Source organism: Colias philodice, chromosome 8 (genome assembly GCF_061535455.1).
Source record: "Colias philodice isolate Cphi_HAF_F1 chromosome 8, ilColPhil1 Martin Lab GWU primary, whole genome shotgun sequence".
Taxonomy (NCBI): Eukaryota; Metazoa; Arthropoda; class Insecta; order Lepidoptera; family Pieridae; genus Colias; species Colias philodice.
Window position 1 is genome coordinate 1600233 of NC_143093.1, and position 27146 is coordinate 1627378.

Sequence of the window (27146 nt, forward strand, 5' to 3'; positions counted from 1 at the left end):
TACATATATATAAAAATGAAACTCGTTTTCCTTGGTCACGGCATCACGCGTGAACCGATTTCGATAATTCTTTTTTCATTATATTCCTTGAAGTACGAGGATGGTTCTTATGCAGAGAAAACGTAAATATGTACCACGGGTGAAGCCGGGGCGGACCGCTTGTCTATGTATATAAATTATTCCAATTATGAGTATTGACGCTTATCTTCTGTTTTGACTTTTGAAGTTGATTAAAAACACCGTGCAAATGTTTTTACTGATTCTATTAACTTTTTAATAATAACAGCACACAGAAGTTTTTTAAACACCATAAAAAGTCAATTACTACATCTGTTATGCTTCCGACATTTTTTTTTCTCAATACCCGTTACCAGGGTATCATAACGTTAAAGGTACTTGACCGCGACAAAACAAATCTGTGCCAGTCGAAATTGAGCTTTATGTGAAGGGAATACGTTGTTATAAATTGGTGATGACTGTTTAACAATATTGTTGGCCCAATAGCGGTTAGACGTAGTAGGGCTGGCACAAAGAGTTTGTTATTAAATACAAATTGTTATGAACTAGGTCTTAAATATATTTAAGTTAATTGCATTGACCGTAAAATTATTAGTAAGAAGAAACAAATATTCATATTAATATTTGCACTTTCTTGTGTTAAATAATAATTAAACCTTTAAAAAGTTTTAAAAACGGAATGGAATACCTATATCTTTTGTTCTGGGTGTTGGTGATTGATTGGAATCAAACTTGAAAATTATTTTTAATTTTAAGCCTTTTTTTTCAGTAGTGACATCCCTGTTAGTAGGCGTTTTTTCTCTCATACTCGTATTATATGATAATTTGTTTAGTTAAATGTTAGTAGGTTACTCTAAATGTCTTAGAAATAATTTGTGAATGCAACCTTGGCTTGGAAGTGAAATGGTTGGATGCATAATGCATTAATGCATATATGAGTGGTCGCAGTTTCTTAGAGAACTATGATATATCATATACTTAATTAAAATTTAAAACATATTGTATGAGGAAAACGTAATTCAAAGCTAGCTCTAATAACAATTAAGTATAGATGTCTATTTATAAAGAAAATTCCCGATTTGGTACTTGAAAATTTTGAAAAGAAAATCAATTTGTTTCTTAATTCTTGATATCCTACTGTTATCAAGAAAAACAATTGGAAAACTAAGATTTTTTTTACAATTCTGCATTTAAAATAGCATTTATAATATTAAGCTAAATACGAGTCTTTCCCAAGTTCAAATATATTAATGAAATAAACATTCAAACGTGCATTAAAAACATTACCCTCCTCAGAGCTAAATCGGATAAAAACCATTAGCCAGACGTTTTTGCTATCCCTCGATATTTTAATGATACCAAGGTCATGATAGTTACGTCATTTATTACTCAAGAATGGCTCGACCAATTTTTATGAACGTTGATTTATTTGATCAGTCTGAAGTCTCCGCCCCGAATGGCAGAGTAACTATTATAATTAAATATCAGAAAAAATACTTACCTATGAAATATTACGAAAATATAATTTTAATGAATGTTGTTATAATGCACTAGCCGTGCTCCGCGGTTTCACCCGGAGCTCTGGCTCTGGCTCTGCTTCTGTTGGTCTTAGCATAGCGTGATGATATATAACCTATAGCCTTCCTCGATAAATGGGCTATCAAACACCGAAAGAATTTTTCAAATCGGACCAGTAGTTCTTGCGTTCAAACAAACAAACAAACTCTTCAGCTTTATAATATTAGTAGGGATGTAACGATACATGATTTTGCCGATACGATACCGATACCGATATTTGTAGTAATGTATCGGCGATACCGATACCGATACCGATATCGATGGCTTGGTAGAAAAATAAATAGTGAATTATGCATAAAAAGTTACCAACATTTAACAGAGACAACTGTTAATCGTATTCTTTTAAATAAAAATGCCAAATCAAAAAACAACAAAACCATTTATTTTAGTATTATTATTTTACGAAGTCAGTTAAACTTTAAGTAATAAACATACAATTTTAGCTTTGAAACGCGAACTTACTGTTTTGACAGTGTCAAATTGACATACAGCGATTGTCAAACGCGTTTCATTTCAGGTAAAACATTTCTATCTAACAAAAAAAAATTATAATTTAAATTTTATTTATGAAATGTATATTTTTTAATAACAACATTAAAAATAATAATTATTAAGTATAGTTATTGTAAAATAGATAGTGTTTTATCGTAAAGATTACGCTAATATAAGCATGTTTTATAGGAACAACTTTTCTCTAAAATCAAAAATGGCCGAGATATTCGCCCTCAAAGATTGATGGTTTTCAAGGGAGCTGGGACATAGAAAAATTTCGATGGATGTTGGTGTTATTATAATACCTATTTATTATTGCTTTATCGTAAATATTACGCTAATATAAGCATGTTTTATAGGAACAATTTTTCTCTAAAATCAAAAACGGCCGAGATATTCGCCCTCAGAGTTTCAAGGGAGCTAGGACTTGGAAAATTTTCAATGGATGTTGGTATCATTAACACCTATTTATTATTGTTTTATCTGCTGCGAAAGTCCGAATCTAGCTAAAAAACGTTACGCTAAAATAAGCATTGCATTATCATAAGACTTGCCACAGAACCGAAGCTGTCAACCCCGAATTCTACGTGGTCTTGTCTGCCCTACCCCTAGAGTGTATGTAAAAAGCCGGAGGCGCGGAGGGAGAGGGCGAATATCTCGGCCATTTTTGATTTTAGAGAAAAAGTTTTTTCTATAAAACATGCTTATCTTAGCGTTTTGAATAAAGTTTTCCTAAGTATTTTATGATTCCTATACAATTTTCACTTTGGATCAAAAAATTTCTAAGTCCTTACTTTGCGCCCCCTTTGCTTTAGGCGGACCGCGACTTTAGGGCGATTCCCACTCAAACAAAAAAAAACTACAGGTCAAGAAACTAAAAAGAAAAGCAGTTTACTATGAAAAGTCCCTTTATCGATTAGACACCTCAAAATAATGAAATTCAGGGAGCATGTTTCAAAAATTTAACCATAATGTTTATTACATTAAATCTGTCATATTTCAAATCAAAGAGCTAATGCAATATTACTAGTATTGAAAACTATTATTGTAAAGTAATAATTAATATTAATTGCTTCAGATCAATGTGGAACTGGAAAAAAATACATACATGCTTTAGTTATAAATTGATGTTAATTTGCATCCTTGCCTGCCAAAAAGTGGTAACAATCCAACATAACCTCAAAAACTTCATTTGTAAATATCTCGAAAACTATTAATTTCCGCGCCCCCCCCCTTTACAGGGAAAGTTCCTAGTACCTACCCCCCCTCCCTCCACCCCCCACCACCCCCAAATTCCACGCCCTATAATGTACAGTTTTACCGAATTATTTGATATCAAAAAAATTGGTTGTTTGTAAAGTAGGTTTACGATCGAGATGTTTACGTGATAACATAATGCAGTGGCAGCGCTCGAGATGAAACGGGAGATCGGTCCGTCTCTCTCTCGTTATACCTGCGATCGCGCTCGTGAGGTTTTGGTGTGACACAAGTTTATGAACATGTCACCCGACTAAAACGATTTTAAAAACGTTATCACGTTAAAAATTAAAAAAATTCAAAATTATGTATTTCTTTCCTTTACATAAACAAATTTGTGATTGGAACACTCCTAGTAAGCAAATAAAATGCTTGTGCAGGAGGTTCCGCTCTTCCTTAACACTATTACAGAAACAGAAATAATAATGAATGAATACAATGATACAAATATGAATGAATACAATGCAAAAACATAAAAGAAAAGAAAGAATTTAATAAAAAAATATCGGTATCGGTTGATTTATTATCGGCGATACCGATATATCGGCTTGCCGATATATCGGCCGATATATCGGTATTGGTATCGGTATCGTTACATCCCTAAATATTAGCATAATAAAAAAGTTCAAATCTTGATGTGAACGATAAAAAAGCCAAATCAATACATCAGCTGAAACTGGTCTTGCTGACACAGAAAATAATACATACAAAGAAAATAAACCTCATGTTAAATAGGCGGCCTTATCGCTTATGAGCGATCTCTTCCAGGCAAAATACGTACTAAAAGACGAACTACGTATGTACTAAATTAATATTCTTATAGACCTAGACAAGCCAGTTGTCCCGGCTCTGCCTGAATCGGGAATAAAAACGAAATAAGACGTAGCCTATATATGACTCCAGAAAAATAAACATTTCTGCTTAAAATTCTCGAAATTGGTCCATCGGTTTTTGTGAACATTACAAACATACAAAAACAAATGTTTCCTCTTAAGTTTAGATATAAAATGTATTTCACCTACATTTAAATACAAAGTTAACGAACGGAACGATTAGAATCTTGTATTAATTAAGGGAAACGGTATTTCGGTAACCTTCTTTTGATCGGACGTTGATCTTCCTCTATACTTGTTATTACATCCTATTACTAAATGAGTTTACTACTACTAATATAAATGTATATGTATATTAGTATGGCTGTTACACTAAAATGCTGGTTGGATTAGGATGAAATTTGGCACAAGTCTGGATTGACACATTACTTTGGTACACTAGCGAAGATATCATTATCAAGATAGTTATAATATACTTGTGCTTTGTAGACAGTTATCTACTAATTTCTTTAAATAGTATTTACCTCTACATAATATTTAAAATAGGTATACATATAATATTATTGAATCGATTGAGACCAATTATATTAAAATTTTATTTTAGTAGTCCATCAAGTAATTTCAACAAGATACCGATAATATATTAAATCAATTAGGTACCTTCATTATTTGCCGTTCTTCAGTTTTATTTTCTTTTATGATTTTGGTGAGTGTCACAATTGAATAAAATGTATTTACATACTACAGCTTACATAGTTACATACATTTAATATAATATATTAGAACTTCGGTCAAAAATGGCTCAATATTCGCCGTCGTTTACATAAAAAAAAGACGGGTTGCACTCCGGGAGTGCCGGCAGAAGTGAAAACTTGACTATTAACGTTGAGCATGTTTGATATCCATCCGTCTTACGGTTTTTCGATCAGGTCACGTGTCCTGACGCGAGTTTAAGATTTTATACCCATTACAGAAAAAGTGCTCAACGCCGCTAAAGAAGTTTTCACTTCAAAAATCTCTTGAAAAATTCCTACCTTTTAAATAACTGACCTAAATAACTTTTCTACAGAGAAATGTCCCTTCCAAGTATCCGAGTCATATTGCATATTATGTATGACACCCATGGAGTATGGACCAATATTGTTTATTGATGACTTGGAACCATTGTTTTGTACTGGGAAGTTAAAGCTATTGTTTTGGTGTTTGCTTGCGAATATACTTGTGGTTCTTGGTAACAAGAGTATTCGTTTCCTTACTAAATTCATACTATAATAATATTATAAATGCGAAAGTAACTCTGTCTGTCTGTCTGTTACTCAATCACGCCTAAACTACTGAACCAATTTGCATGAAATTTGGTATGGAGATATTTTGATACCCGAGAAAGGACATAGGCTACTTTTTATTGCGAAATATGTACCACGGGCGAAGCCGGGGCGGACCGCTAGTGCAATATAAATATTATCCAGATATGTATGTTTGTTGATTTTGTATTAAACTTTTGAAAAAACTTTTAATCTAGATATATTTGAGATTTCAGTTTGAAAATAACTTGGTTCAAAAGTACGATTATGACTTTTCAGTGTATACTGTTATGTTCCGATTCGATATTAATTATTATTTTTTATAATATACCTATTACCTACCTACTTATATGTATATAGTATATACATTTTAATTTATAATTTATTTGTTTTATCAAACCCCAAAAATCTCATTTTACTCAGACAGTGCTTGCAATAAGTTTTCTTAAAACACTATTTTCAAAACATACAATAATGTTATTGACCCCGCGTTTCACACTTGGCCGCTTATATTTTACTTCACAGTTCACACATCGCAAACGCATTTAATCTTTTTATAGAAAATTTCAGGTAATAAGATTATCGGAATTCTATCGGAAATCACTGTTATTACTTCGCATGACAATATAGAAGAATTTCAAGCGATCTATTAAAGAGATTTGCTTTCTACCGTCACGGTAGCGGACATGTTTATTGGTTGACGGAAATTTCGTCTTTATAACGCCGTAATTGGGGAGAAAATCGCGTGAAGGTAATGTAGTTTGATGCGAAAGTATGGTATGACGATTGGATGAGCTGCACATAAGGGAATTACATTGTTTTGTTCGAGATTAAAGTATGTGTTGATTGCTTGATTGCGTCTAATTAAATGGTGGTGTCTATGAATTTTTTTGTAAATAATTATAGAAAACTAGCTGCGCCCCGCGGTTTCACCCGCGTGGTTTCTCTCCTGTTGGTATTAACGGGATGATATATGTATATAGCCTATAACCTTTGTCGATAACTGATTAAATGGGCTATCTAACACCGAATGTGTGTAAATTTGTGACTAGTGTTAATATGGTTCATATACTAACAATTGGTTAGAAGATATTTTTCATTCAAGTTTATTCTTCGATTAGAAAATTTCATACATTAATGATATAATGTTTCTCTTGCATATTTAAATCGTTAGTTGTGAAAATAATAATTATCTACCTTTCTTGTTCAATTATCTTCTCATTAGTAAATTATTTGGTACAACAATTCTACATTGTCATTTTATTTGTCAAGAGAGTCACGTAATATAATAATACCATAAATACATTTAAATTTATGTAACTTGTTGGCCATACAAATTATATGTAATGATAATGTTTATGAGGTTAGTTTTGACAATCTGTTGTTGCAATTTTGTATTACAGACTACAGTGTTTAATCTGTGATTACGGAATATGTAACTCTTGATATAATATGGGATAAATTAAATAACACCTCTGTTTGACTTTTTTGGGGACATAATATTTCTACATTTATATCCTCACATAAAACGGTATAGGTACCTACATTACACACTGCTTTTTAAAATTAGGCACTTCTTTTCAAACGACTTCAAGAAAAGAGGGAAGTTCTGAATTTGATTGTATTTTTTTTATTTTGATTTGTATTTTTTTCAACAGAGTGAACCAATTTTGATGATTTTTGTTTTATTTGAAAGCTATTGCCTGCCGGTTGATCTCTTTTAATTTTTGTCCAGTTACCATTTGAAAGTAGTTTTGGTGTTTGTTAAACCATTATATTAGTACTGTTAATACTCAAAGGTATGTGAAAAGCTCGTAACAAGACGAGCGACGAGGTGACGCCATTTTGATAAAATGCGCTGTCATGCGCGCGCATTATTTCATCTTCGCGCCTTTAGTTTCTGTGATCTGTCCTCGCGCCAAAACTTTCTACTCATTTGTAAGATGTTGTTTTAATTAAGCGATTTATCATTTATGGTTTATTATAAATAACAATTTGTAAACATATAAAACAAGATACGAGTTGAATATTGGAAACAGATTTTTTTAACTTTTAACTATTTAGTATTTTATCATCATAAGGTACTAAGTATGATGATGATCTTCGTAACTATTTAGTATTTTATCATCATAAGGTACTAAGTATAGGTACCTTAAATATAAAAAACATGGTTTACGATATTTATCGCCTTAAAAGTAGGAATAATTAAAATAATAATAAGTACTTAGATATAGGTAGTTGCTGCCTATGCACCTATGCAGTTTAATTATTGAAGCTAATATAAAAAAATGCTTATTATGTACTTTGAAATGGCTTTCAAAATTTAACATTGTTCCCAAAATATAATCCGATAATAATCTTGATTTGAGCGAGTTAACACGCGATTTCCATAATTCATCCGAATACGGATAAAGCGGAACATAACCACCGGTACTGAAATACTTAAATGAATTAAAACTGTACTTTTCTTATAAACATCTTCTTTTCAAGCCACTGTTTACTTTCTACGAAACTTGACGTGACGACCGTTTACATTTTGTCGGTGCGATATATGTGTTTCTTTCAATATGTTTTATTCATACGTTGAAATTTGAATGGAAAAATGTTAGTATTTATCCGTATGATAAATTGAATATAATTTAACAAAACAAATATTGAAATAAGACAAACATAAATTATGACTGACAGTCTTCTGTATTAAGTTTTTTAGTAGGTATGTTATGCGTATACTTTGTGAAAAAGATAACTGACCTGCATATAATCAACTGACATCTTACAACTAACATTCTTTGTAACTGTATTCTACATAATTGTTACATTAAACTTACGACCATTATATTATATCATCCGATAATCTAAATCGTAACGATATCGTATAAACGTGCAACAACGTTAAATAACTGTACAAAATATCGGAACTCGCGGCACGATCGACCACTTTTTATGATCTTATAATGTTGGACAATGATAATATAATTTCAGGTCAGAATGTATGTCGGTTACACTGGGTGCAATTATTCGTTGATTTATGTGGGATTTGTAGCTGTGACGAAAAAATTAGATCATTCGTTACAGCAATGCTTAGAAACGATTTAGAGAGCGTGTTGTCGCGTATGTAGTTAGCTAGTCTATAGCATAATATAGGTATTATATATATATTATGTTCTTCTAAACTTTTATGTGAGAAAACAGGAAAATAGCGGGTGTATGGATAGACTTAGGTAAAATTTGTACAAATTGTTTATTAGAGAAATCTTAAATCTCTGTTAATAAGTAAATGAAGAAATAACGTTCTTAAACCAATCGGAGACGGCATAATAATTTGGAAAATCCAAAAGTGCACGCCTCATAATTTTTTTTTAATAAATATTTATTAATTATTATTTTTGTTTATTTAATAACAATTAAACCACATCGAATCAGACCCTGAAAAATGAAAGGGTTCTATTCCTGAGCATACTCAAGCGTAAGAGAAAAAAAAAGACTCGATTAGTAAAGTATTTCGGTCGCTATCGTGTTAACAAGAAAAAGGATCCGCACATACAGACACACGGACGTCCAAGACAGAACTTTTTTAAACTGTTTTTTAACTAGTTTAAATAACAAAAATGACATCAAAAATATCATGAACGTTAAAAATAGTGTTTTTTCTTAATATGTGTGTGTATGTATTATCTTACAAGTGCAATGTATGATACTTAAAGACATTTTAAGTTTGAAAAATCAGATGTTTTGCGCGAAGTGACAGTAGTACCCACCTCAACGCTTCGCTTATGAGGCGTGCAAAAGGAAAATTATCCTGTTAAAATATCTAGAGTCGATGTTGTCTATCGAATAAATTTTTAAAAGACATCTTAGATGTCTTCTTAGGAAACCTCAGTGCTATAGCCACAAGACTAGCAACATTCAAGAAAGTCATATCAAAAGTAGTTTTTTTTCTGAATTTTACAAACTTCAGTTAAAAACTCCTTCCTATACCTACCATTAATTACAATATTAATGAAATGAATGAAAAATACTTTATTGCATTGAAAATACATAAATACCTATAACAAATACAAGACTACAGAAACAGCAAAGGGCGGCCTTATCGCTAGGTAGCGATCTCTACCAGGCAACCCAACAATCAGAGGAAATATAACAATATGATGTGGGTGAGCAACTATACCTACAATCAAACAATTACAACTTGTCACGTGCAACTGAAACCATTTCAGACGCAATACTTAGTATCACTGTTCCAAATATGGCATACATAAATACAATGATTACCGCAATGACATCTTATTACTAAGAAAGCTTACTATCATTATATACATCGCTCCACTTTTACGCAATTACTGTCATAATACTGTCATAATGATAAGTTTTTGTTCAAATGCAGAGCAGGTGAGAGCAAGGAAGTAAGGCCTCGTTGTTTATAGATCGAACGAGAGTTCTCGTATAGATAAATAACGATTTAATAAACATCTTTTTCTTGACATAATAATATAATGTACAGGTAAAAATCATCGGCTTCTGAACTAGTTTAACCCAGAAGTTTATCCAAATATTGACTTATTATTATGTCCCTGAACAAAACTGTAAGCTATAAAAATATGACAATCTTTATACACATTGATTAATAGGCGGTTAAGAAGGTTTATTAGGCGGTAATTGGCAGTGGATGTTGTATCGATTTTTTTTAAATTTACTTCGTCTTCTTTTGACATTTTAAAAAGATTTCTAATTGATATGCGATATTTTACTTATTGGAGCACCACTATCTATAAAAAAAAAGACGGGTTGCACTCCGGGAGTGCCGGCAGAAGTGAAAACTTGATGTTTGATATTTTGGAATGGTATCCGTCTTACGCATGGAATATAAGGGCTAAAAAAAAAAACATCCGTCTTACGCTTTTTCGATCAGGCCACGTGTCCTGACGCGAGTTTAAGATTTTATACCCAACGCCGCTAAAGAGAAGAAAGAAGAAAGAAAAGAAATTTATTGCCAAAAAAAAAACAGCCAAACACATTATAAAATTTATTTTACAATTAGGCAAACGGATACAGCCTCAGCAAAATGCTGCACAAAAGCAGCGCTGATTTTCAGGCTATACCGGCGATTGCAGTTCGCCTTAATATTAAAAAAGAATTAAGTCTAGGTACTTAAAATAAATATATAGATAAGGAAGTATATAAATATTAATAATAAATAAATACATGCATATAATTTATATTACGGCAGAAACATATAAATAAGAATAATATAATATATTAAAAGGCATATAATGTGTCATATATACAATAAAGAAGTTTTCACTTCAATAATTAAATCTTATGCGATGCACATTAGGTAGGTACCTGTTAAGTTTGTAGATTTGAAAACTAAGGGGTTATAAGGGTCTTAATAAAATCATTTGAATTATTAGAATATATCACCTTCTTATCTTCTTCTTATATATAAAAATGAAACGCAAAATGTGTTGGTAAGCGCATAACTCGAGAACGGCTGAACCGATTTCGATAATTCTTTTTTTATTATATTCCTTGAAGTACGAGGATGGTTCTTATGTAGAGAAAACGTAAATATGTACCACGGGCGAAGCCGGGGCGGACCGCTAGTTAAGAATTAATATTATTTACGTACAGATTCTACATAATATACGAACCCAGTTAACATTTGACTAATTTGGCTTGACGTTAGTGTCTTTACATCCAAACAATTACATAGGTATACTTTTCACATATTTAACAACTAATGAATAAAACTTCATTCTACATCCAATCTAGAAATCACTTATAAGATAGACAAATGATGGTTATAACCGCCTTAGGACCTCAGTGGAATTCGCCTTATTTATGCCGTAACTGTAAACCGATTGAGATTCGCTTATTTGTGGTTACCAGTAGCAGGGACGAGGAAATATTTGCGAATACCTTGGAAATTATAGATGGACTTTTTTTAATAATAGATGAAATAATAAGAAAGATACAAGGGCCGTATTATGAGTTATGACCTCTATTTCCAGACAGTTTATGCTGTGAATTAAATTGACGAGCAAATACGCAATAACCAGCCATGTTTAATCTATACTAATATTATAAAGCTGAAGAGTTTGTTTTTTTGTTTGAACGCGCTAATCTCAGGAACTGCTGGTCCGATTTGAAAAATTTTTTTGGTGTTAGATAGCCATATAGGATAGGATAGGTGTTAGATATGGAGGAAGGCTATAGGCTGTATTATACATATATCATCACGCTAAGACCAACAGGAGCGGAGCAATGCGGGTGAAACCGCGCTGCGGATAAATAATAATTCAAGTGATATTATCTATAATAAGATAATAAAATCATTTTATTGGGTTCACCGCATTGACACATAAAACATAAATAATAAAAAAAACACAAAATAGAAAAAAAAAACATAATCTATGTAAGCTATTAATGATTTGATAACTTCTCGACCTCATAGTAATTTGTCACCAAAAGTCAACTCTATGATGATTTATTATTTTGTTATCTACTACATATGTCTAGTTATTATAATATTTATTAATTAAAATAGATTGTGTTGTTAACGTATATAGATTTAATAATTATTATTTGTTGGACAAATAGGTAAATAAAAAAAGTAATTTTTAACTTAGCAAAACTGAAAATTGGTAGGTAACCTACTATACAAAATATTTAGGTACACTAGGTACATCTATACTAATATTATAAAGCTGAAGAGTTTGTTTGTTTGAACGCGCTAATCACGGGAACTACTGGCCCGATTTGAAAAATTCTTTCGGTACCTATATACCGGCTACCTATATATCATCACGCTAAGACCAACAGGAGCGGAGAAATGCGGATGAAACCGCGCGGAGCAGCTATTACATACAAATAAAAAAATCATATACAAGTATCAAATTCCATTTAATTAAATATTTTGATCACAATAATAATGCAGCACAAAACAAGCCATTGCATATTATAATCTCAATCACAAAGGATTTCCCATTTCCCATCTCACCAAGCCCATATCCGCAAAAGCAAGAACCTAAAACATTTAATTGAACAGTCACTCAACGCATTCCCTGTTCCTCCCACGTATTCCCGCATACAAGCGTCAAATGAGTCGGATTGTTCCGTGTGATATGCGGGAACAGGGAAATGTATGGAGTTGTTGATCCTGCAATTAAATGTCCCTTGAAAATTTGCATATCAAAGGAGTTGCATTTTGTAATTGTTTAAATAATTTTTGGCTATTGTACTACATTTTAAGATACATAAATATGAAACTCGGCTATGGTATCTCTGTGCACTTTTTATTATTTACTCTTAAGGGGGGTTAGGCGGTCAGCGAAAATTCAGCTAATCGGGCCTGAGGTAAGCGGTGAGGGGGTCCGCGTTTAGTATGGAATCAACGTGCTCGAAACTAAAAATCGTAAGCGCCATTCACATTTCTATCAAAAAGTGAATGAAAATATTTAGTATTTTCTAAATCTAAAACAGTCACGAAATCGAGAAGGTAAATACCTATGTTTTTGTGATTTTATACGAATTATTATCGTAAAATACGGTTGTAATGAGCATTTATATGATATTTTAGAGGTAATTTCAGGATTTTTTTTTATCGAGCAAAATTTTTCCAATCGTGTTTTGGAAACAGTCATCCCATCACACATATGTTCTGTAATACATATTAGAAATTTCAGTGCGAAAAAACTTCAATATTTTCAATTATAGCTCATAGAAAACAGTCCATTTTGCCGTTTTCACCTACTAAGGGCCCTTAATACCATCCTTTTAATATAAACTAGATTTCCGCCCGCGGCTTCGCCCGCGTTTTCAAAGGAAAACCCGCATAGTTCCCGTTCCCGTGGGATTTCCGGGATAAAACCTATCCTATGTGTTAATCCAAGTTACCCTCTATATGTGTGCTAAATTTCATTGTAATCGGTTGAGTAGTTTTTACGTGAAAGAGTAACAAACATCCATACAAACTTTCGCCTTTATAATACAAATAAGTTGGTACATATTAAGATTATTAAGATAATTTCCTAACAATTTCAAATTATATTTTTTCATTATTGCAGTAATTTCATATCCATTTTACCTGTGGTAACTATAATCGTATCAATAAATATATAAGGCTAACTTAGAAATCAAACTTCTTAAAACGCTTTGATTTTCAGAACCTGTTGTCATTGTAGATAAAAAGCACAAAAAATAAATTTATTAAGTTAAACATTACTTTTTTTATTTATTTAGGTTATGGGGTACCTATTGTGAATCTTAAAGCATCTCACAATAGTGTTATGCGATTTATTGGTAATTCTTAGGAAACTTATAAAATTTATTATGACCATGGCGGCGTTATAGAAAAAGCGTGAAGGAAAATAATTGTTTATTTCATCATACTTTTAAATACGGGCTTATTTTTAAGACTAGCTGTGCCCCGCGGTTTCACTCGCGTGGCTCCGCTTCTGTTGGTCATCGTGATGATTAGCCTATGCCCTATACCCTTTCTCGGCTCTCTAACACCGATATAATTTTTCAAAACGGACCAGTAGTTCCTGAGATTAGCGCGTTCAAACAAACAAACTTTATACCTTCCTCGATAAATGGATTCTCGAGTGAAATAATTTTTAAAATCGGACCCGCGGTTCCTGAGATTAGTGCGTTCAAGCAAACAAACTTTTCAGCTTTACAATATTACTATTGATAAGAATCATTTATGAATGAAACATTCCAGTTTCTCAATGAATAAGCAAAAGTAATAAATAATATAAACATGATTTTATCTTCACAAACGCCGGTACAGATTTTATTGGTCATTTGTCACAATTACTTATTGCTTCTATGGTAGAGAGATTAATGATTCCGTAGGTATAACTGAACATACAGAATGCAAATTCTATGCTTAAATTGTATTCAAGACTCAAATTATTATTATAGACTAGCTGTGCCCCTCGGTTTCACCCACGTCGTTTTTGATATATTGTGGGTCAAAATAGAGTCGAAAGGAGTCGGTTACATACAGACATACAGGTGAAGCTAATAAAAGCGTGTCAATAATTAATATGTACTTATAAAGTTTTATTTCATTAATTACGTCAATTATATATATCTTCTTCTTATATATAAAATTCTCGTGTCACAATGTTAGTATGCATACTCCTCCGAAACGGGTGGACCGATTCTCATGAAATTTTCTGTGCATATCGGGTATGTCTGAGAATCGGCCAACATCTATTTTTCATATGTACCACGGGCGAAGCCGGGGCGGACCGCTAGTAGTTTTATAAAAATGGCTCCGTATGTGCGAACCATGACTTTATTACAGGAGGCGCGGTCTGGCGTGATATCGGCTAGTAATAGTCGGTAGTCGGTAATTTTAATGTGATATTAGCACTCGACTTCAACCGGTTTTCTTTGGTAGTGGTTCTCAAAGATTTGAAGTAAAATTTTATGTTTATGATCGTATTGTTGGAGCTGAGTGGATTGTAAACGAAGGTATTGATGATTTGACATCAGTAAACACCAAATAAAACTATTAATCAATTAATACAATTTCTAAAAGCATATTTTCTCGTAATAAACTTTTTTGGAATTCAAAAAAAAAACTACTGAAGGCGTCCTTGTTCCTCATTAAAATAATATGATAAAGTGCATCAAGCAAGCTAATCTAATAAAATTAACCTAAACCACAGCCTAAACATAATAATATTTCGCCTAACCATATTTATTTGTTTACAATTGTTATGTATAAATACATTCTTTTTCATTCATAAACTTTGAGAACCATCTTGAGATGCGTTTATGCGATAATAGTTGTAATATCGCCAGTAGCGGGTTTGTGGGAAAAATGGCTAATACATTTGTTAGTACCACCGTTATGGACTATTAAACCAATTTATTTGTAATAGCATACATACTAATATGGTTTGGTTGGCAGAGACAGCTTATCTGTACTATAATATTATAAAGCTAGAGTTTGTATGTTTGTTTGTTTGAACGCGCTAATCTCGGGAACTACTGGTCTGATTTGAAAAATTCTTTCAGTGTTAGATAGCCTATTAATCGAGGAAGGCTATATATAGGCTATATATCATCTCGCTAAGACCAATACGAGCTGAGAACTGCGGGTAAAACCGCGGAGCACAGCTAGTAATTGATAAGGTCGCCTTCTGTGTTGTTTTACTTGGTTTATTTTGATTTATTGTATGGCATGATGGAGCACAATTTTATAGAGATTCAATATTAAATATTTGTAAATATGTAGATTCATTTATGAATCATATTATAAGGAAAACGTAATGTTAAATATTTTCCCGCTATTGCGTCGCATTGCCTTAAAACTACCACGAAAATGTGTTAAATAATAAACAAAAAACAACAACATAAGTGGAATTGTAGATACATATAACATTAATTATGGCGACAATTAATTATTTATAGAAATACTAATTAGATTTATTCATGGAATCAACCGATACGGTGCACAATAGTGATTTTATATTATTTTGCAACCATTTACTTACTTAAAAGTTAAAACTTAATATTAAATGTTTATAAACAAATTTATATTTTTTGTCACGTTTACTTCGTGTTGATAAATGAGTATGGCCGCCAAATATTGTACAATAACAGTCGTGAAATCGTAACACACCGTAACATACGTGACTGATAGTAACATACGTGATTTTGTTAAGCCTAGTGTACATTACAACTAATAATGCAGGAGATTTTTTTTTACATTTCTGTTTTATATTGTTAATTAAATTATTTGATTAAATTACTTTAAAACTCAATAAAACAAATTTAAATATTAAAGAAAAAGTTTTATTTCTCAAATTTTGTATTTCTATAATACTTACAAATGCAAGAATCATTCACAACTTATGATATTAATTACGAATACGAATTATTATAGTAAAAAAGTTACTAACTTCCGAAACATGATAGTTTTTGAAGTGGGTTCTCTTTATGTAAAAAAGTAAATTTTTAACTTTAGATTCTCTAGTGAGTACTACCCATAAGAGCCGCTCACGGATGTTACGTAACACAATAGTAACACATGGTATCATTCGTGAATAAAAATATGGTTGGACATAACCTAAAAAGCCTTTATTCGCCAAAGTATTGTAGTAATAAGACGCCGCATAGTTTGATTTGTTACTAGAACACTAAAGCTACACACATAATTTAAATAATATAGTAAATTTGTATTCTTACCTTGCATAATTCTCACTCAAAATTATTAAAATGTTCTGGGACAAAAATGCCGACTACCTTTCGATCAACTTTTACAGTAACAAAATGGCGATTTTTTTTTCTAAAGGTAGGCCAACATGTAAATCGGTGTTGCCCCTACTTAAAAATATTTTTGTGGCTTGGATATCTAGTTATTTAGGGTGTTATTTTATGGTAACCGTGCGTGAAGTATCATTCGTGAAAAAAAGTGAGACATAGTTTTAAGTGAGTTTTATATTAATTTCTTTTATGTTATTTTTATTAGAACTTGTTAAAACTATCCACAAGTTTACAGAATAATTTAGAAATACCAAAATTTTACAGGTATCAATAGATTTTTGCATAATTTTGTGACTTCAAAGTGTGAGATGACTAAGTGGGACACATGATTTTAGTATGGAAAGGAAAATAAGCATTTCAAAAAAAAATATTGAGCTTGTTAAAGGCACTCAAAATTAATTTAAATTATTAATATAATGATAAATATAACATAGTGAAACTGAAACTATTTAAAAACTACCATAATTACTATATAAAAAAATCTGGTGCTATATAAAATGACAAGGACATTTTTTTTTTTCTTGAATGTACAATTTTTGGCGGCCATACTCAAATATCAAAAAGAGTTTCCGAATTAATATTAATTGACTTTTGATAGGGTCCTTGACTTACTTTAGTGATGTGCTAATATATCGATATTGTTATCGAACCATTTTTAAAGATGTGAAAAATTTATTCTGATGACAATGGGGAATTGTTAATGTAATAAATAAGTAAATAAATTTACTTTGTAAAATCTAAATAAACTTAGGTATCTTCCTATAAATAACAAAATTCAACGTACCGATTACCGGCTTCCTCTTAATAAATCATTTCTCTTTATATCTAAGAATATGTGAATAATGAATATCTTTCGCTTTCTTTTATCATAATGTGCCTAAACTTGAAGCGACCTCAAATGTTTATTCTCAATTTTCAACTTTACTTTCCATGATAGAAAAACTTAAAATAAATTGACATTTACGCTCTGTCGCTTACAAGTTATCCATTCAATAAACCAGCTTTTATGTACCTTATTCCAAAATAAAAGTTATAACAACTTTAAAATTATTTATCGATACCAGTCGGCACATCACTATCTAAAACAATGGGACCAACATTCACACGACGTACCGAGAACAAAAGCAATGCATTCCCACACTATACATGTACATACATACATAATTTCCTATGCATATTACAATAAGTAAATCATTCCGTATGCAATTCGTTTGCTTCAATTAATTTTAAGTGAGTATTTCTCTGTCTATTCAAAGAATTAATTATTTTAATAAATGGGTGGTTATAAATATAATCCATAATATAATACAGTCTGTACGTATAAAATATTATTGCATGGAGTAACATATATATATTTAGATAAGGTTGCCACGCTACGAAAATTCTGCAAAACTATTTCGAATTATAACTTTACTAGAGGTCCGCCCTGGCTTCGCCCGTGGTACATATTTCGCAATAAAAGGTAGCCTATGTCCTTTCTCGGGTATCAAAATATCTCCATACCAAATTTTATGCAAATTGGTTCAGTAGTTTAGGCGTGATTGAGTAACAGACAGACAGACAGAGTTACTTTCGCATTTATAATATTAGTATGGATTCTAATAAACCGTTGTTTCATATCTCCGCTTTATCTCATACATTTTCTGTCACAAATAAATATATAAAAAAAAACATTCTTTCATGAATCAGTAAATCCTCAAAATTTCAAACTCAGTTTACCTAAAGTATAAGTATACCTAAGGTAACCTATGATGACCATTCCCGAAAACGCGCTTCTAAAATAAATATTATAATTATTATAATGAAGATTGTTACGCCTGTCATTAAATAAGGCCACAAACGGATTTCGCGGTTACAATTATTCGAATCAATGGCGTAAAATACTATTTTCTAATGTCACTATCGATTGTGAATTGAGAAAGTGTAATTCTGGGTTGAGCAAAAGTGACAGTGCGTAAGACAATTAAAATTATTCTTTACTACAATGGTCAAGGATATTTAGTATTATTTACCCATTTTTAACAATTGGACAATAATACTTGTCAAAATATAGACTCAAAAATAATATTAACTAATTAGGTATTTTTACAATAATACTTTAATTATTTTATTGTTTTCCTCAATACGAAAACGAAGCTTACAAAGTCTTTGAGAGGGTTTCTTTAAGGACGCTGTCACAAATCTGCGTTACTCAAATTTAGGTATCTAACGACGTAACTTTGTTCGCGGCAATATCACGCTCACGTAAACATAGCGCATTCCATTTTATAGACCATCTTCATACTTGATATTATTTTTAATTTTTGATATTATGTATTTTTATTGAAATTGATTCCAGAAGATTACTAGGAACTTTAATAATTCATTTTGTTACTTTTATTAGTAGGTACGATCCTAATAAGTATGTTAGTATATTCAAACAACTTAAAAAAGTGTGACTATTTTACATCATTATTTCATTGAATAATAATCTATGAATTGTATACAATATCAAAGCTTTTTAAGAAATGTAGAATTATTATCATACATATTATGATGTTACCGGCACTGTATTAAATCCGGCATTGTATACAATTCTTAGTAAATGTATGTTATTCCGAAAAATAGTCGGAATGAAATAAATTATAGGTATTCGTCACATAACACATTGCCTAGGATACTCTTAAATCTGAACTTTTCCTACGTAGCAAACACATTTGCAAGTGTGGGTAGTTTTTGGGGTAGCTATTAACCAATATGAGGTCAAAACTAAAATCCAAGATGGCGCCGACGAAAATTTTACATCTTTTCGTCATGGGTGTCATTTTCAAGGTTTTGGAGTAGCTCTTAACAAATATGAGGTCAAAACTAAAATCCAAGATGGCGCCGACGAAAATTTGACTTTTTTCGTGATGGGCGTCATTTTCATGGTTTTTGGGGTAGCTATTAACGAATATGAGGTTAAAACCAAAATCCAAGATGGCGCCGACGAAAATTTGACTTTTTTCGTGATGGGTGTCATTTTCATGGTTTTTGGGGTAGCTATTAACGAATATGAGGTTAAAACCAAAATCCAAGATGGCGCCGACGAAAATTTGACATCTTTACTACCCCAAAAACCATGAAAATGACACCCATGATGAAAAGATGTAAAATTTTCGTCGGCGCCATCTTGGATTTTATTTTTGACCTCATATTGGTTAATAGCTACCCCAAAAACCATGAAAATGACACCCATGACGAAAAGATGTAAAATTTTCGTCGGCGCCATCTTGGATTTTAGTTTTGACCTCATATTAGTTAATAGCTACCCCAAAAACCATGAAAATGACACCCATGATGAAAAGATGTAAAATTTTCGTCGGCGCCATCTTGGATTTTATTTTTGACCTCATATTGGTTAATAGCTACCCCAAAAACCATGAAAATGACACCCATGACGAAAAGATGTAAAATTTTCGTCGGCGCCATCTTGGATTTTAGTTTTGACCTCATATTAGTTAATAGCTACCCCAAAAACCATGAAAATGACACCCATGACGAAAAGATGTCAAATTTTCACCGGCGCCATCTTGGATTTTAGTTCTGACCTCATATTGCATAATATCCACCCCAAAAACCATGAAAATGACACCCATCACGGAAAGATGTAAAATTTTCGTCGGCGCCATCTTGGATTTTATTTTTGACCTCATATTGGTTAATATCTACCCCAAAAACCATGAAAATGACACCCATGACGAAAAGATGTAAAATTTTCGTCGGCGCCATCTTGGATTTTATTTTTGACCTCATATTGGTTAATAGCTACCCCAAAAACCATGAAAATGACACCCATGACGAAAAGATGGCAAATTTTCGTCGGCGCCATTTTGGATTTAAGTTTTGTCAAATTGCTTTACCCCACCAATCCGTTCAACAACCCATAAAAAAGAGGATCTCAGTCAACATAATTTTTAAAACATAATTTTAAATTACAAATAACTGGAATATGAAACTTATACAGTTTACTCTTATAAAGTATCAAATATTTCAAATCACGAAAACGACAGTATACGCACAATAATCTTTTTCTAATTCGTTTTTATTTTTGGGACGAGGAGCGATACACCCGTCCTTCCAAGAGCGCTTCTGAGCGCGGTCTGACGACCCGCGAGAGCAAAATGTATGAAGAAATCGACAAGTATTTTTAATTTAGCTTATAATTGAAATAAAATTTTGATTTAGATACAAAAAAATTATCACAATCTATAAAGGACTATATATCCCTCAATAATTTATAGGTAAGAAGATAGATTAGGCTTTTAATTTTCTTAAAAGTGTACCGGTTTAGACCCCATTTTTTTGCATTTTATGCCATCATTGTGCTGGGAAAATCGTATTTCAGCGACAATTTTGTATGACGTCGTACAATTTTTATAAGATGATCGTAGAACTGAATATATTATCTTTAAATTAAGATATTACTTTGTTCTCACGTGTAAGTGCTTTGAGTTAAAATTGTACCGTAAAATAGCGGTTTTTGTTAAAAATCTGTTATAGCACCCTTAAGGTTTCATTCGACTTAACTCTATATTATAAAAATGCAACCAACTTAGCGTTTCATAAGAAAGCAACATAAGCGATTATAATATTATGGACTAATACGTATTATCGGATTAGATACAACTACAGTTCGAAAAATAATATTTATCGCGTAGATGAAATATTTAATGTAATAACTATTTTTTAATATCGCCTGTTCTATTGAATCTGAACTCTTTAACGATAAGAGCACACACATTTTTTTATTCATTGTATAGACTATAGATAGTTATGTATATTGTATAGATATCGCCTAATTTATTATTAGTTTCTGTGAATATTGTGTTCATCTGTAGGTTTAATTTCGAAAAATTGTTTCGCATAATCTTATATATAAAATTCTCGTCTTATATATATAAAATTCTCGTGTCACAATGTTAGTCTGCATACTCCTCCGAAACGGGTGGACCGATTCTCATGAAATTTTCTGTGCATATCGGGTAAGTCTGAGAATCGGCCAACATCTATTTTTCATATGTACCACGGGCGAAGCCGGGGCGGGCCGCTAGTAATGTATAAATTCTATTGTAACTGTTAGCGAAAGATAAGTATGTAACAACAGTTGTTGAATCTTTTTTAATAAATAAATAAAATAAATAAACACGTATATAAACTGTACCTTATGGTGTATCTTACCACTATAAGGAACAATTTTTTATACATATCCCAAGATTGACGATGATGATAAATAAATAGAGACGTTAACATCACAAAAACACGTAACGGCTCGACCATTTCTCTCGTCAGTACTGTTACACCCATATTACACTGGTTTTTATCCTTGTGACGGACAGACATGCGAATTCTTGGGAAATGGAGGAATTAACGGCTTTCCATTCCTAGCTGAAGAGTGTGTATCTGACTAAATGTGGAATAAGGGCTTACATAATGGAGTGCGTACAAAAAGATTATAAAAAGTTTAAAGTGTGAGATTTGTTTAGTATGTTATAATATTAAAACCAACCGACAATTTTACTTTAAGTTGGCTTGGGTCACAGCTTTGGGTAATGGGTTTGATTTATCACGCATCCAAGCGCGCTTCACGTATTAATTAGATAGATAAAGAGAACCAGATGGAAAAAAAGTGATTTCATTTTAATGTATAGAACCCCAAAAGATGTTGTATTATGATATACTTGTCTTGAGGAGCAATTGTACACGAAAATTATTTAAGATTAGATCTAACTTAATTTTGGACTACATGATATTGCAAACTACCATATTTTTAACCATTAAGGCTTATACATGCGCTAATAACCTTGACCATACTTGACAGATCTCAAACCTCTCCCGCTGCACCTTCTTTTTTCCTCGCATTTTGTATTTAAAAAGATACCAATCAGTGAAACAAAAAATCCTCGTCAGGGACTGTTGTGTAACTGATAATTTATTAAACATAAAATTTTCAGAGCTCTAAGTCAGCAGGTTACGAAGTTTATAGAGTATTTGCGGAAAAATCGATGACCACGGCACATTTTTTTTCTAGAAATCTATTTACTTTGGAAAAAAGTCCTCGCGAGCAATTAAAGATCAAAGACCATCCTATTTTATATATTTTTTTCGGTATTGTGCTTTATGTTGTACCAGACTTTATAGAGGTTGAACATAGTCGAAATTGCCGGGTAACGCCTTAATTAAACCTCTGTTAATCTCCCATAGAACTCGAGCAAAGCAGCACGTAAAACTATGTTTAAACAGTGCGTTCAAGTCGAGTAAAATTGTTGTAGTCATTGCTGTTTTATAACGGATCTATGATTGGTGTGAAATCTCGGTTGTTTTGTAACACCGTGCTGGATTTGTAAATCGCCACCATCTGTTAGAAATAGCTTCTATATCAATACTTATTGGATAGCTTGGATATGCTTCAATTAAAGATTAAATGATTGAATGTACAATGATTGAATGTAAACTACATACATATAATATACTAGCTGTCACGGCAAACGTTGTTCTGCCTACTCTTATGACTTAGGGGTAGGTATGAAAAAAAGACGTTGGCTGATTCTCAGATCTACGCACACAAATAAAATTTCATGAGAATTTATAGAAATAGAGATGTAATGAAGTTAAATTAAATGATAATCAATTTCAGACTAATTGATTTATTTTATACTTTATAGCATGAACACAAACACGTTTAAATTTAAATATTTATTAAGTTTTCGCCAACTTGACAAGCATGCAAATTTATTTTATCTTATTTTTAACTAATTTATATCTTAATAGTTCTCAAAATCATACTGTCTGTGAATATTAAATTAATGTCCGCTTATAAATTTACAGACTCGCATAGATCACAATAAAATTACAATTAAATATAGTATGAATAATGAATATTCATTAAATTGTTGTTACAATGTTCTTTCGCCGCATATTTTTTCCTTGTTAGTCGCACAAATTGTTTAATTTATATATCGGTCTAAGTCGACCTAAATTTTGTATCTACATATGTATATACAATACCGAAAATTATCAATTATAGTAACTACATACGTAGTTAATAACCCAGGCTTTTTTCGTACAAAAAAAGGCATGAAACAACTTATAAGATTAGCACTGAATTCCGATGCCATTACTACGCAAAAAATCTCTTTAAAGTGAACAATTAACACATAACATGTATGAAAATCAAATAGCCTACTAACAGTGAAAAAACCGATAAATTTTACCAATTAAATAACGTTTTACATAAGCAATCTATTTCACGCCAATAAATCACGAGGAAGTAAATCCGAGTAAGAAGGTTAACTAAATGGATGTAGGATGTTTTCCGGTTATTGGATCGTATTCATAGATGTTTAGAATCTGTTACGATTAACGTATGTGAAAGTTTGTTTGTGATATTTTTGTCGCATTTTTAGTAATTTCTATCCTATAACTGTCACATTTTTAGTATTCTGGTATGTTTCCATTTGCCTAAACAAGACATATGTTAATTAGTAGCTGACCCAGTAATCTTTCATTTGCTATATAAATTAAAGAGTATTAAAAATTGTTTACGGCCTATATAGTCAGACCTACGATTATACATACAAAAATTCGTAAAAATTGAACAAGGCCTTTCGAGGAAGTTAGGTTACCTACCAACACCCGAGAATTATTTGTATTTTCCAAATGTTATGTTGTGCTTTTCGTATAAATAATTGTATTATAATATTGTGTGTAATATAAACACAACATAACGCTTTTATATTACTAAAACGATATAACATGCTGTAATTTATTCATTAAACGTAGGTATTAACAACGGCTGTAAAACAAAATAATTGAACATCGCTGTTAAATCGAAAAGTAATTCCAATCGTAAAACGAAATAACGGTTATATTATTGCGACAAGCGCGTTACGAAGGAAACGTCGTGTTTTTAAAATAAAATATAATAATGTTACAAAGAAAGCATGGAATCACGACTCTGAAACGTGCCCTATAAACGACAGAGAATATTGGAGTGGAATATTGAAATTATAGATAGTCTGTGCAAAATTTATTATATTCTGTACGCGTGTTCGAATCGTGGTGCATGGTTTTGTTTTGACGTCTACATTTTACTCTGTTATATTTAGTCTGTGGTGTTTTGGCGGCAATCAAAAATGTTTTTTTTTTCAATAAAAAATTGGTACATAATAATTATATACAGTGCTGACTGTTGAGTGCAATGTATAGTGAAATAAAATACGTAAACTGTAATAAAAATATTTATAGAATATTTAAAAACGCGATAGTAAAATTAAAATTGATTTGTGGATTCATCTGTATTTTGATGACTTTCTTATGTATAAAATATAAATATAATCGATGCAAAAAGGATGTTAAAAAGTGAAATGCATTAAATAAATAAATATCATCATGAAGAATACGGTAAGTAAGTAATGAAATTTGAACATTTCAGAATTTCTAAAGAAAGTTTTTTGAAACGAGATTATCGCATTGAAAATGTAAATACTTACATATATATTATGTAGGTACCTATACCTGTATTTTTATTTTAGATTTCTTCATGAATCGTGAGTAACAATTTGTAGGTAAATAAAGGAAATAATATTGTTTGAAACATAATGAATAATTTTGTTTGTTTTATAAGATAACTAGTGGTCCGCCCCGGCTTCGCCCGTGGTACATATTTCGCAATAAAAGGTAGTCTATGTCCTTTCTCAGGTATCAAAATATCTACATACCAAATTTCATGCAAATTGGTTCAGTAGTTTAGGCGTGATTGAGTAACAGACAGACAGACAGAGTTACTTTCGCATTTATAATATTAGAATGGATTTTGTAAAATAACTCAATTTGTTTATTTATTTCGAACTAGATTTCCGCCCGCGGCTTCGCCCGCGTTTTCAAAGGAAAACCCGCATAGTTCCCGTTCCCGTGGGATTTCCGGGATAAAACCTATCCTATGTGTTAATCCAAGTTACCCTCTATATGTGTGCTAAATTTCATTGTAATCGGTTCAGTAGTTTTTACGTGAAAGAGTAACAAACATCCATACATCCATACATCCATACAAACTTTCGCCTTTATAATAGTATTAAGATTACTTCGAATACTAAATAACGGAACATCACACACCTAATTTTGATTATTAAGCAAGTCATGAGTTAAACTTATGTCGTGTTCTGAAGACAATATGGCCATTAATATTTTGCATGTCTGTATGTCACGTCACGTTACATAACTGTAAATATTATAATATATTACTGACTACATTTTAATTTGCATAACATTATGTTAGGAGTTAAATAATACATGCCAAGTTGTAAATATTCTTTCGCGTTGTTTAGTCAAATAGGATCGGGCACTCGCCTACGCATTTTTGTCACCAAATCTATACATATTATAAAGCTGAAGAGTTTGTTTGTTTGTTTGTATGCGCTAATCTTGGGAACTACTGATCCGATTTGAAAAATTAAAAAAAAAATTGAAAAATCGGTGTTAGATAGCCTATTTATCGAGGAAGGCTATAGGCTTTATATATAATTACGCTAAGACCAAAAGGAACGAAGCACTGCTGCGCACAGCTTCTTAAAAATTAAATGATCGAAAAATATAGAAAAAAAAATATTAATTCCTACTTTAAAATAATCAAGTAGATTGTAAGATCAGAAAAAATCTAGGTGTATAATAAATATTTTTCGCAGAAAGTTGTGATATTCACCTACTTTTTCCTTTTCAAAAGTAAACAATCTGTCCTACCTACATCTACATTTTATACATTCCTTCTTTCATTCCCTATATTATTGTCACATACCCCTACAGTCCTATACCTATATTTCCATACATAACCTACACGAATAAATAATGTTCTTACTGTATTATTATAAACAATAAAATGCACATGCGCATGCGTGTCGGTATGTCCATTGTGATCCTTTATGACACGGCTATAATGTTGATTGATCATTGAAGTTTAATATCACCTGTAATACTTGCGTTTTATTTAGTGTTTATATTCTACTAGAGGTCCGCCCCGGCTTCGCCCGTGGTACATATTTCGCAATGAAAGGTAGCCTATGTCCTTTCTCGGGTATCAAAATATCTCCATACCAAATTTCATGCAAATTGGTTCAGTAGTTTAGGCGTGATTGAGTAACAGACAGACAGACAGAGTTACTTTCGCATTTATAATATTAGTATGGATTATTTTATAGTATTTTATATTATTAAGACGTAAACGAGCTTTGAATTATAGATTCCAATAGTTTATAGATGTTTTATGTTACAAATTTAACGATATTTTTCAATTTTAAGGCCGTAGAATGAAGCGAATTTGAAGATTCTCATTGAGTATTTTTTTAGTATTCTAATATTATATTAC

At 31.7% G+C, this 27146-nt stretch overlaps 1 protein-coding gene across 4 annotated transcripts in view; it reads left to right on the top strand.

Moving 5' to 3' along the window:
• Positions 1–27146, top strand: part of mwh (multiple wing hairs) — a 111668-nt gene that overhangs the window by 70148 nt on the left and 14374 nt on the right. The window lies entirely within an intron of this gene.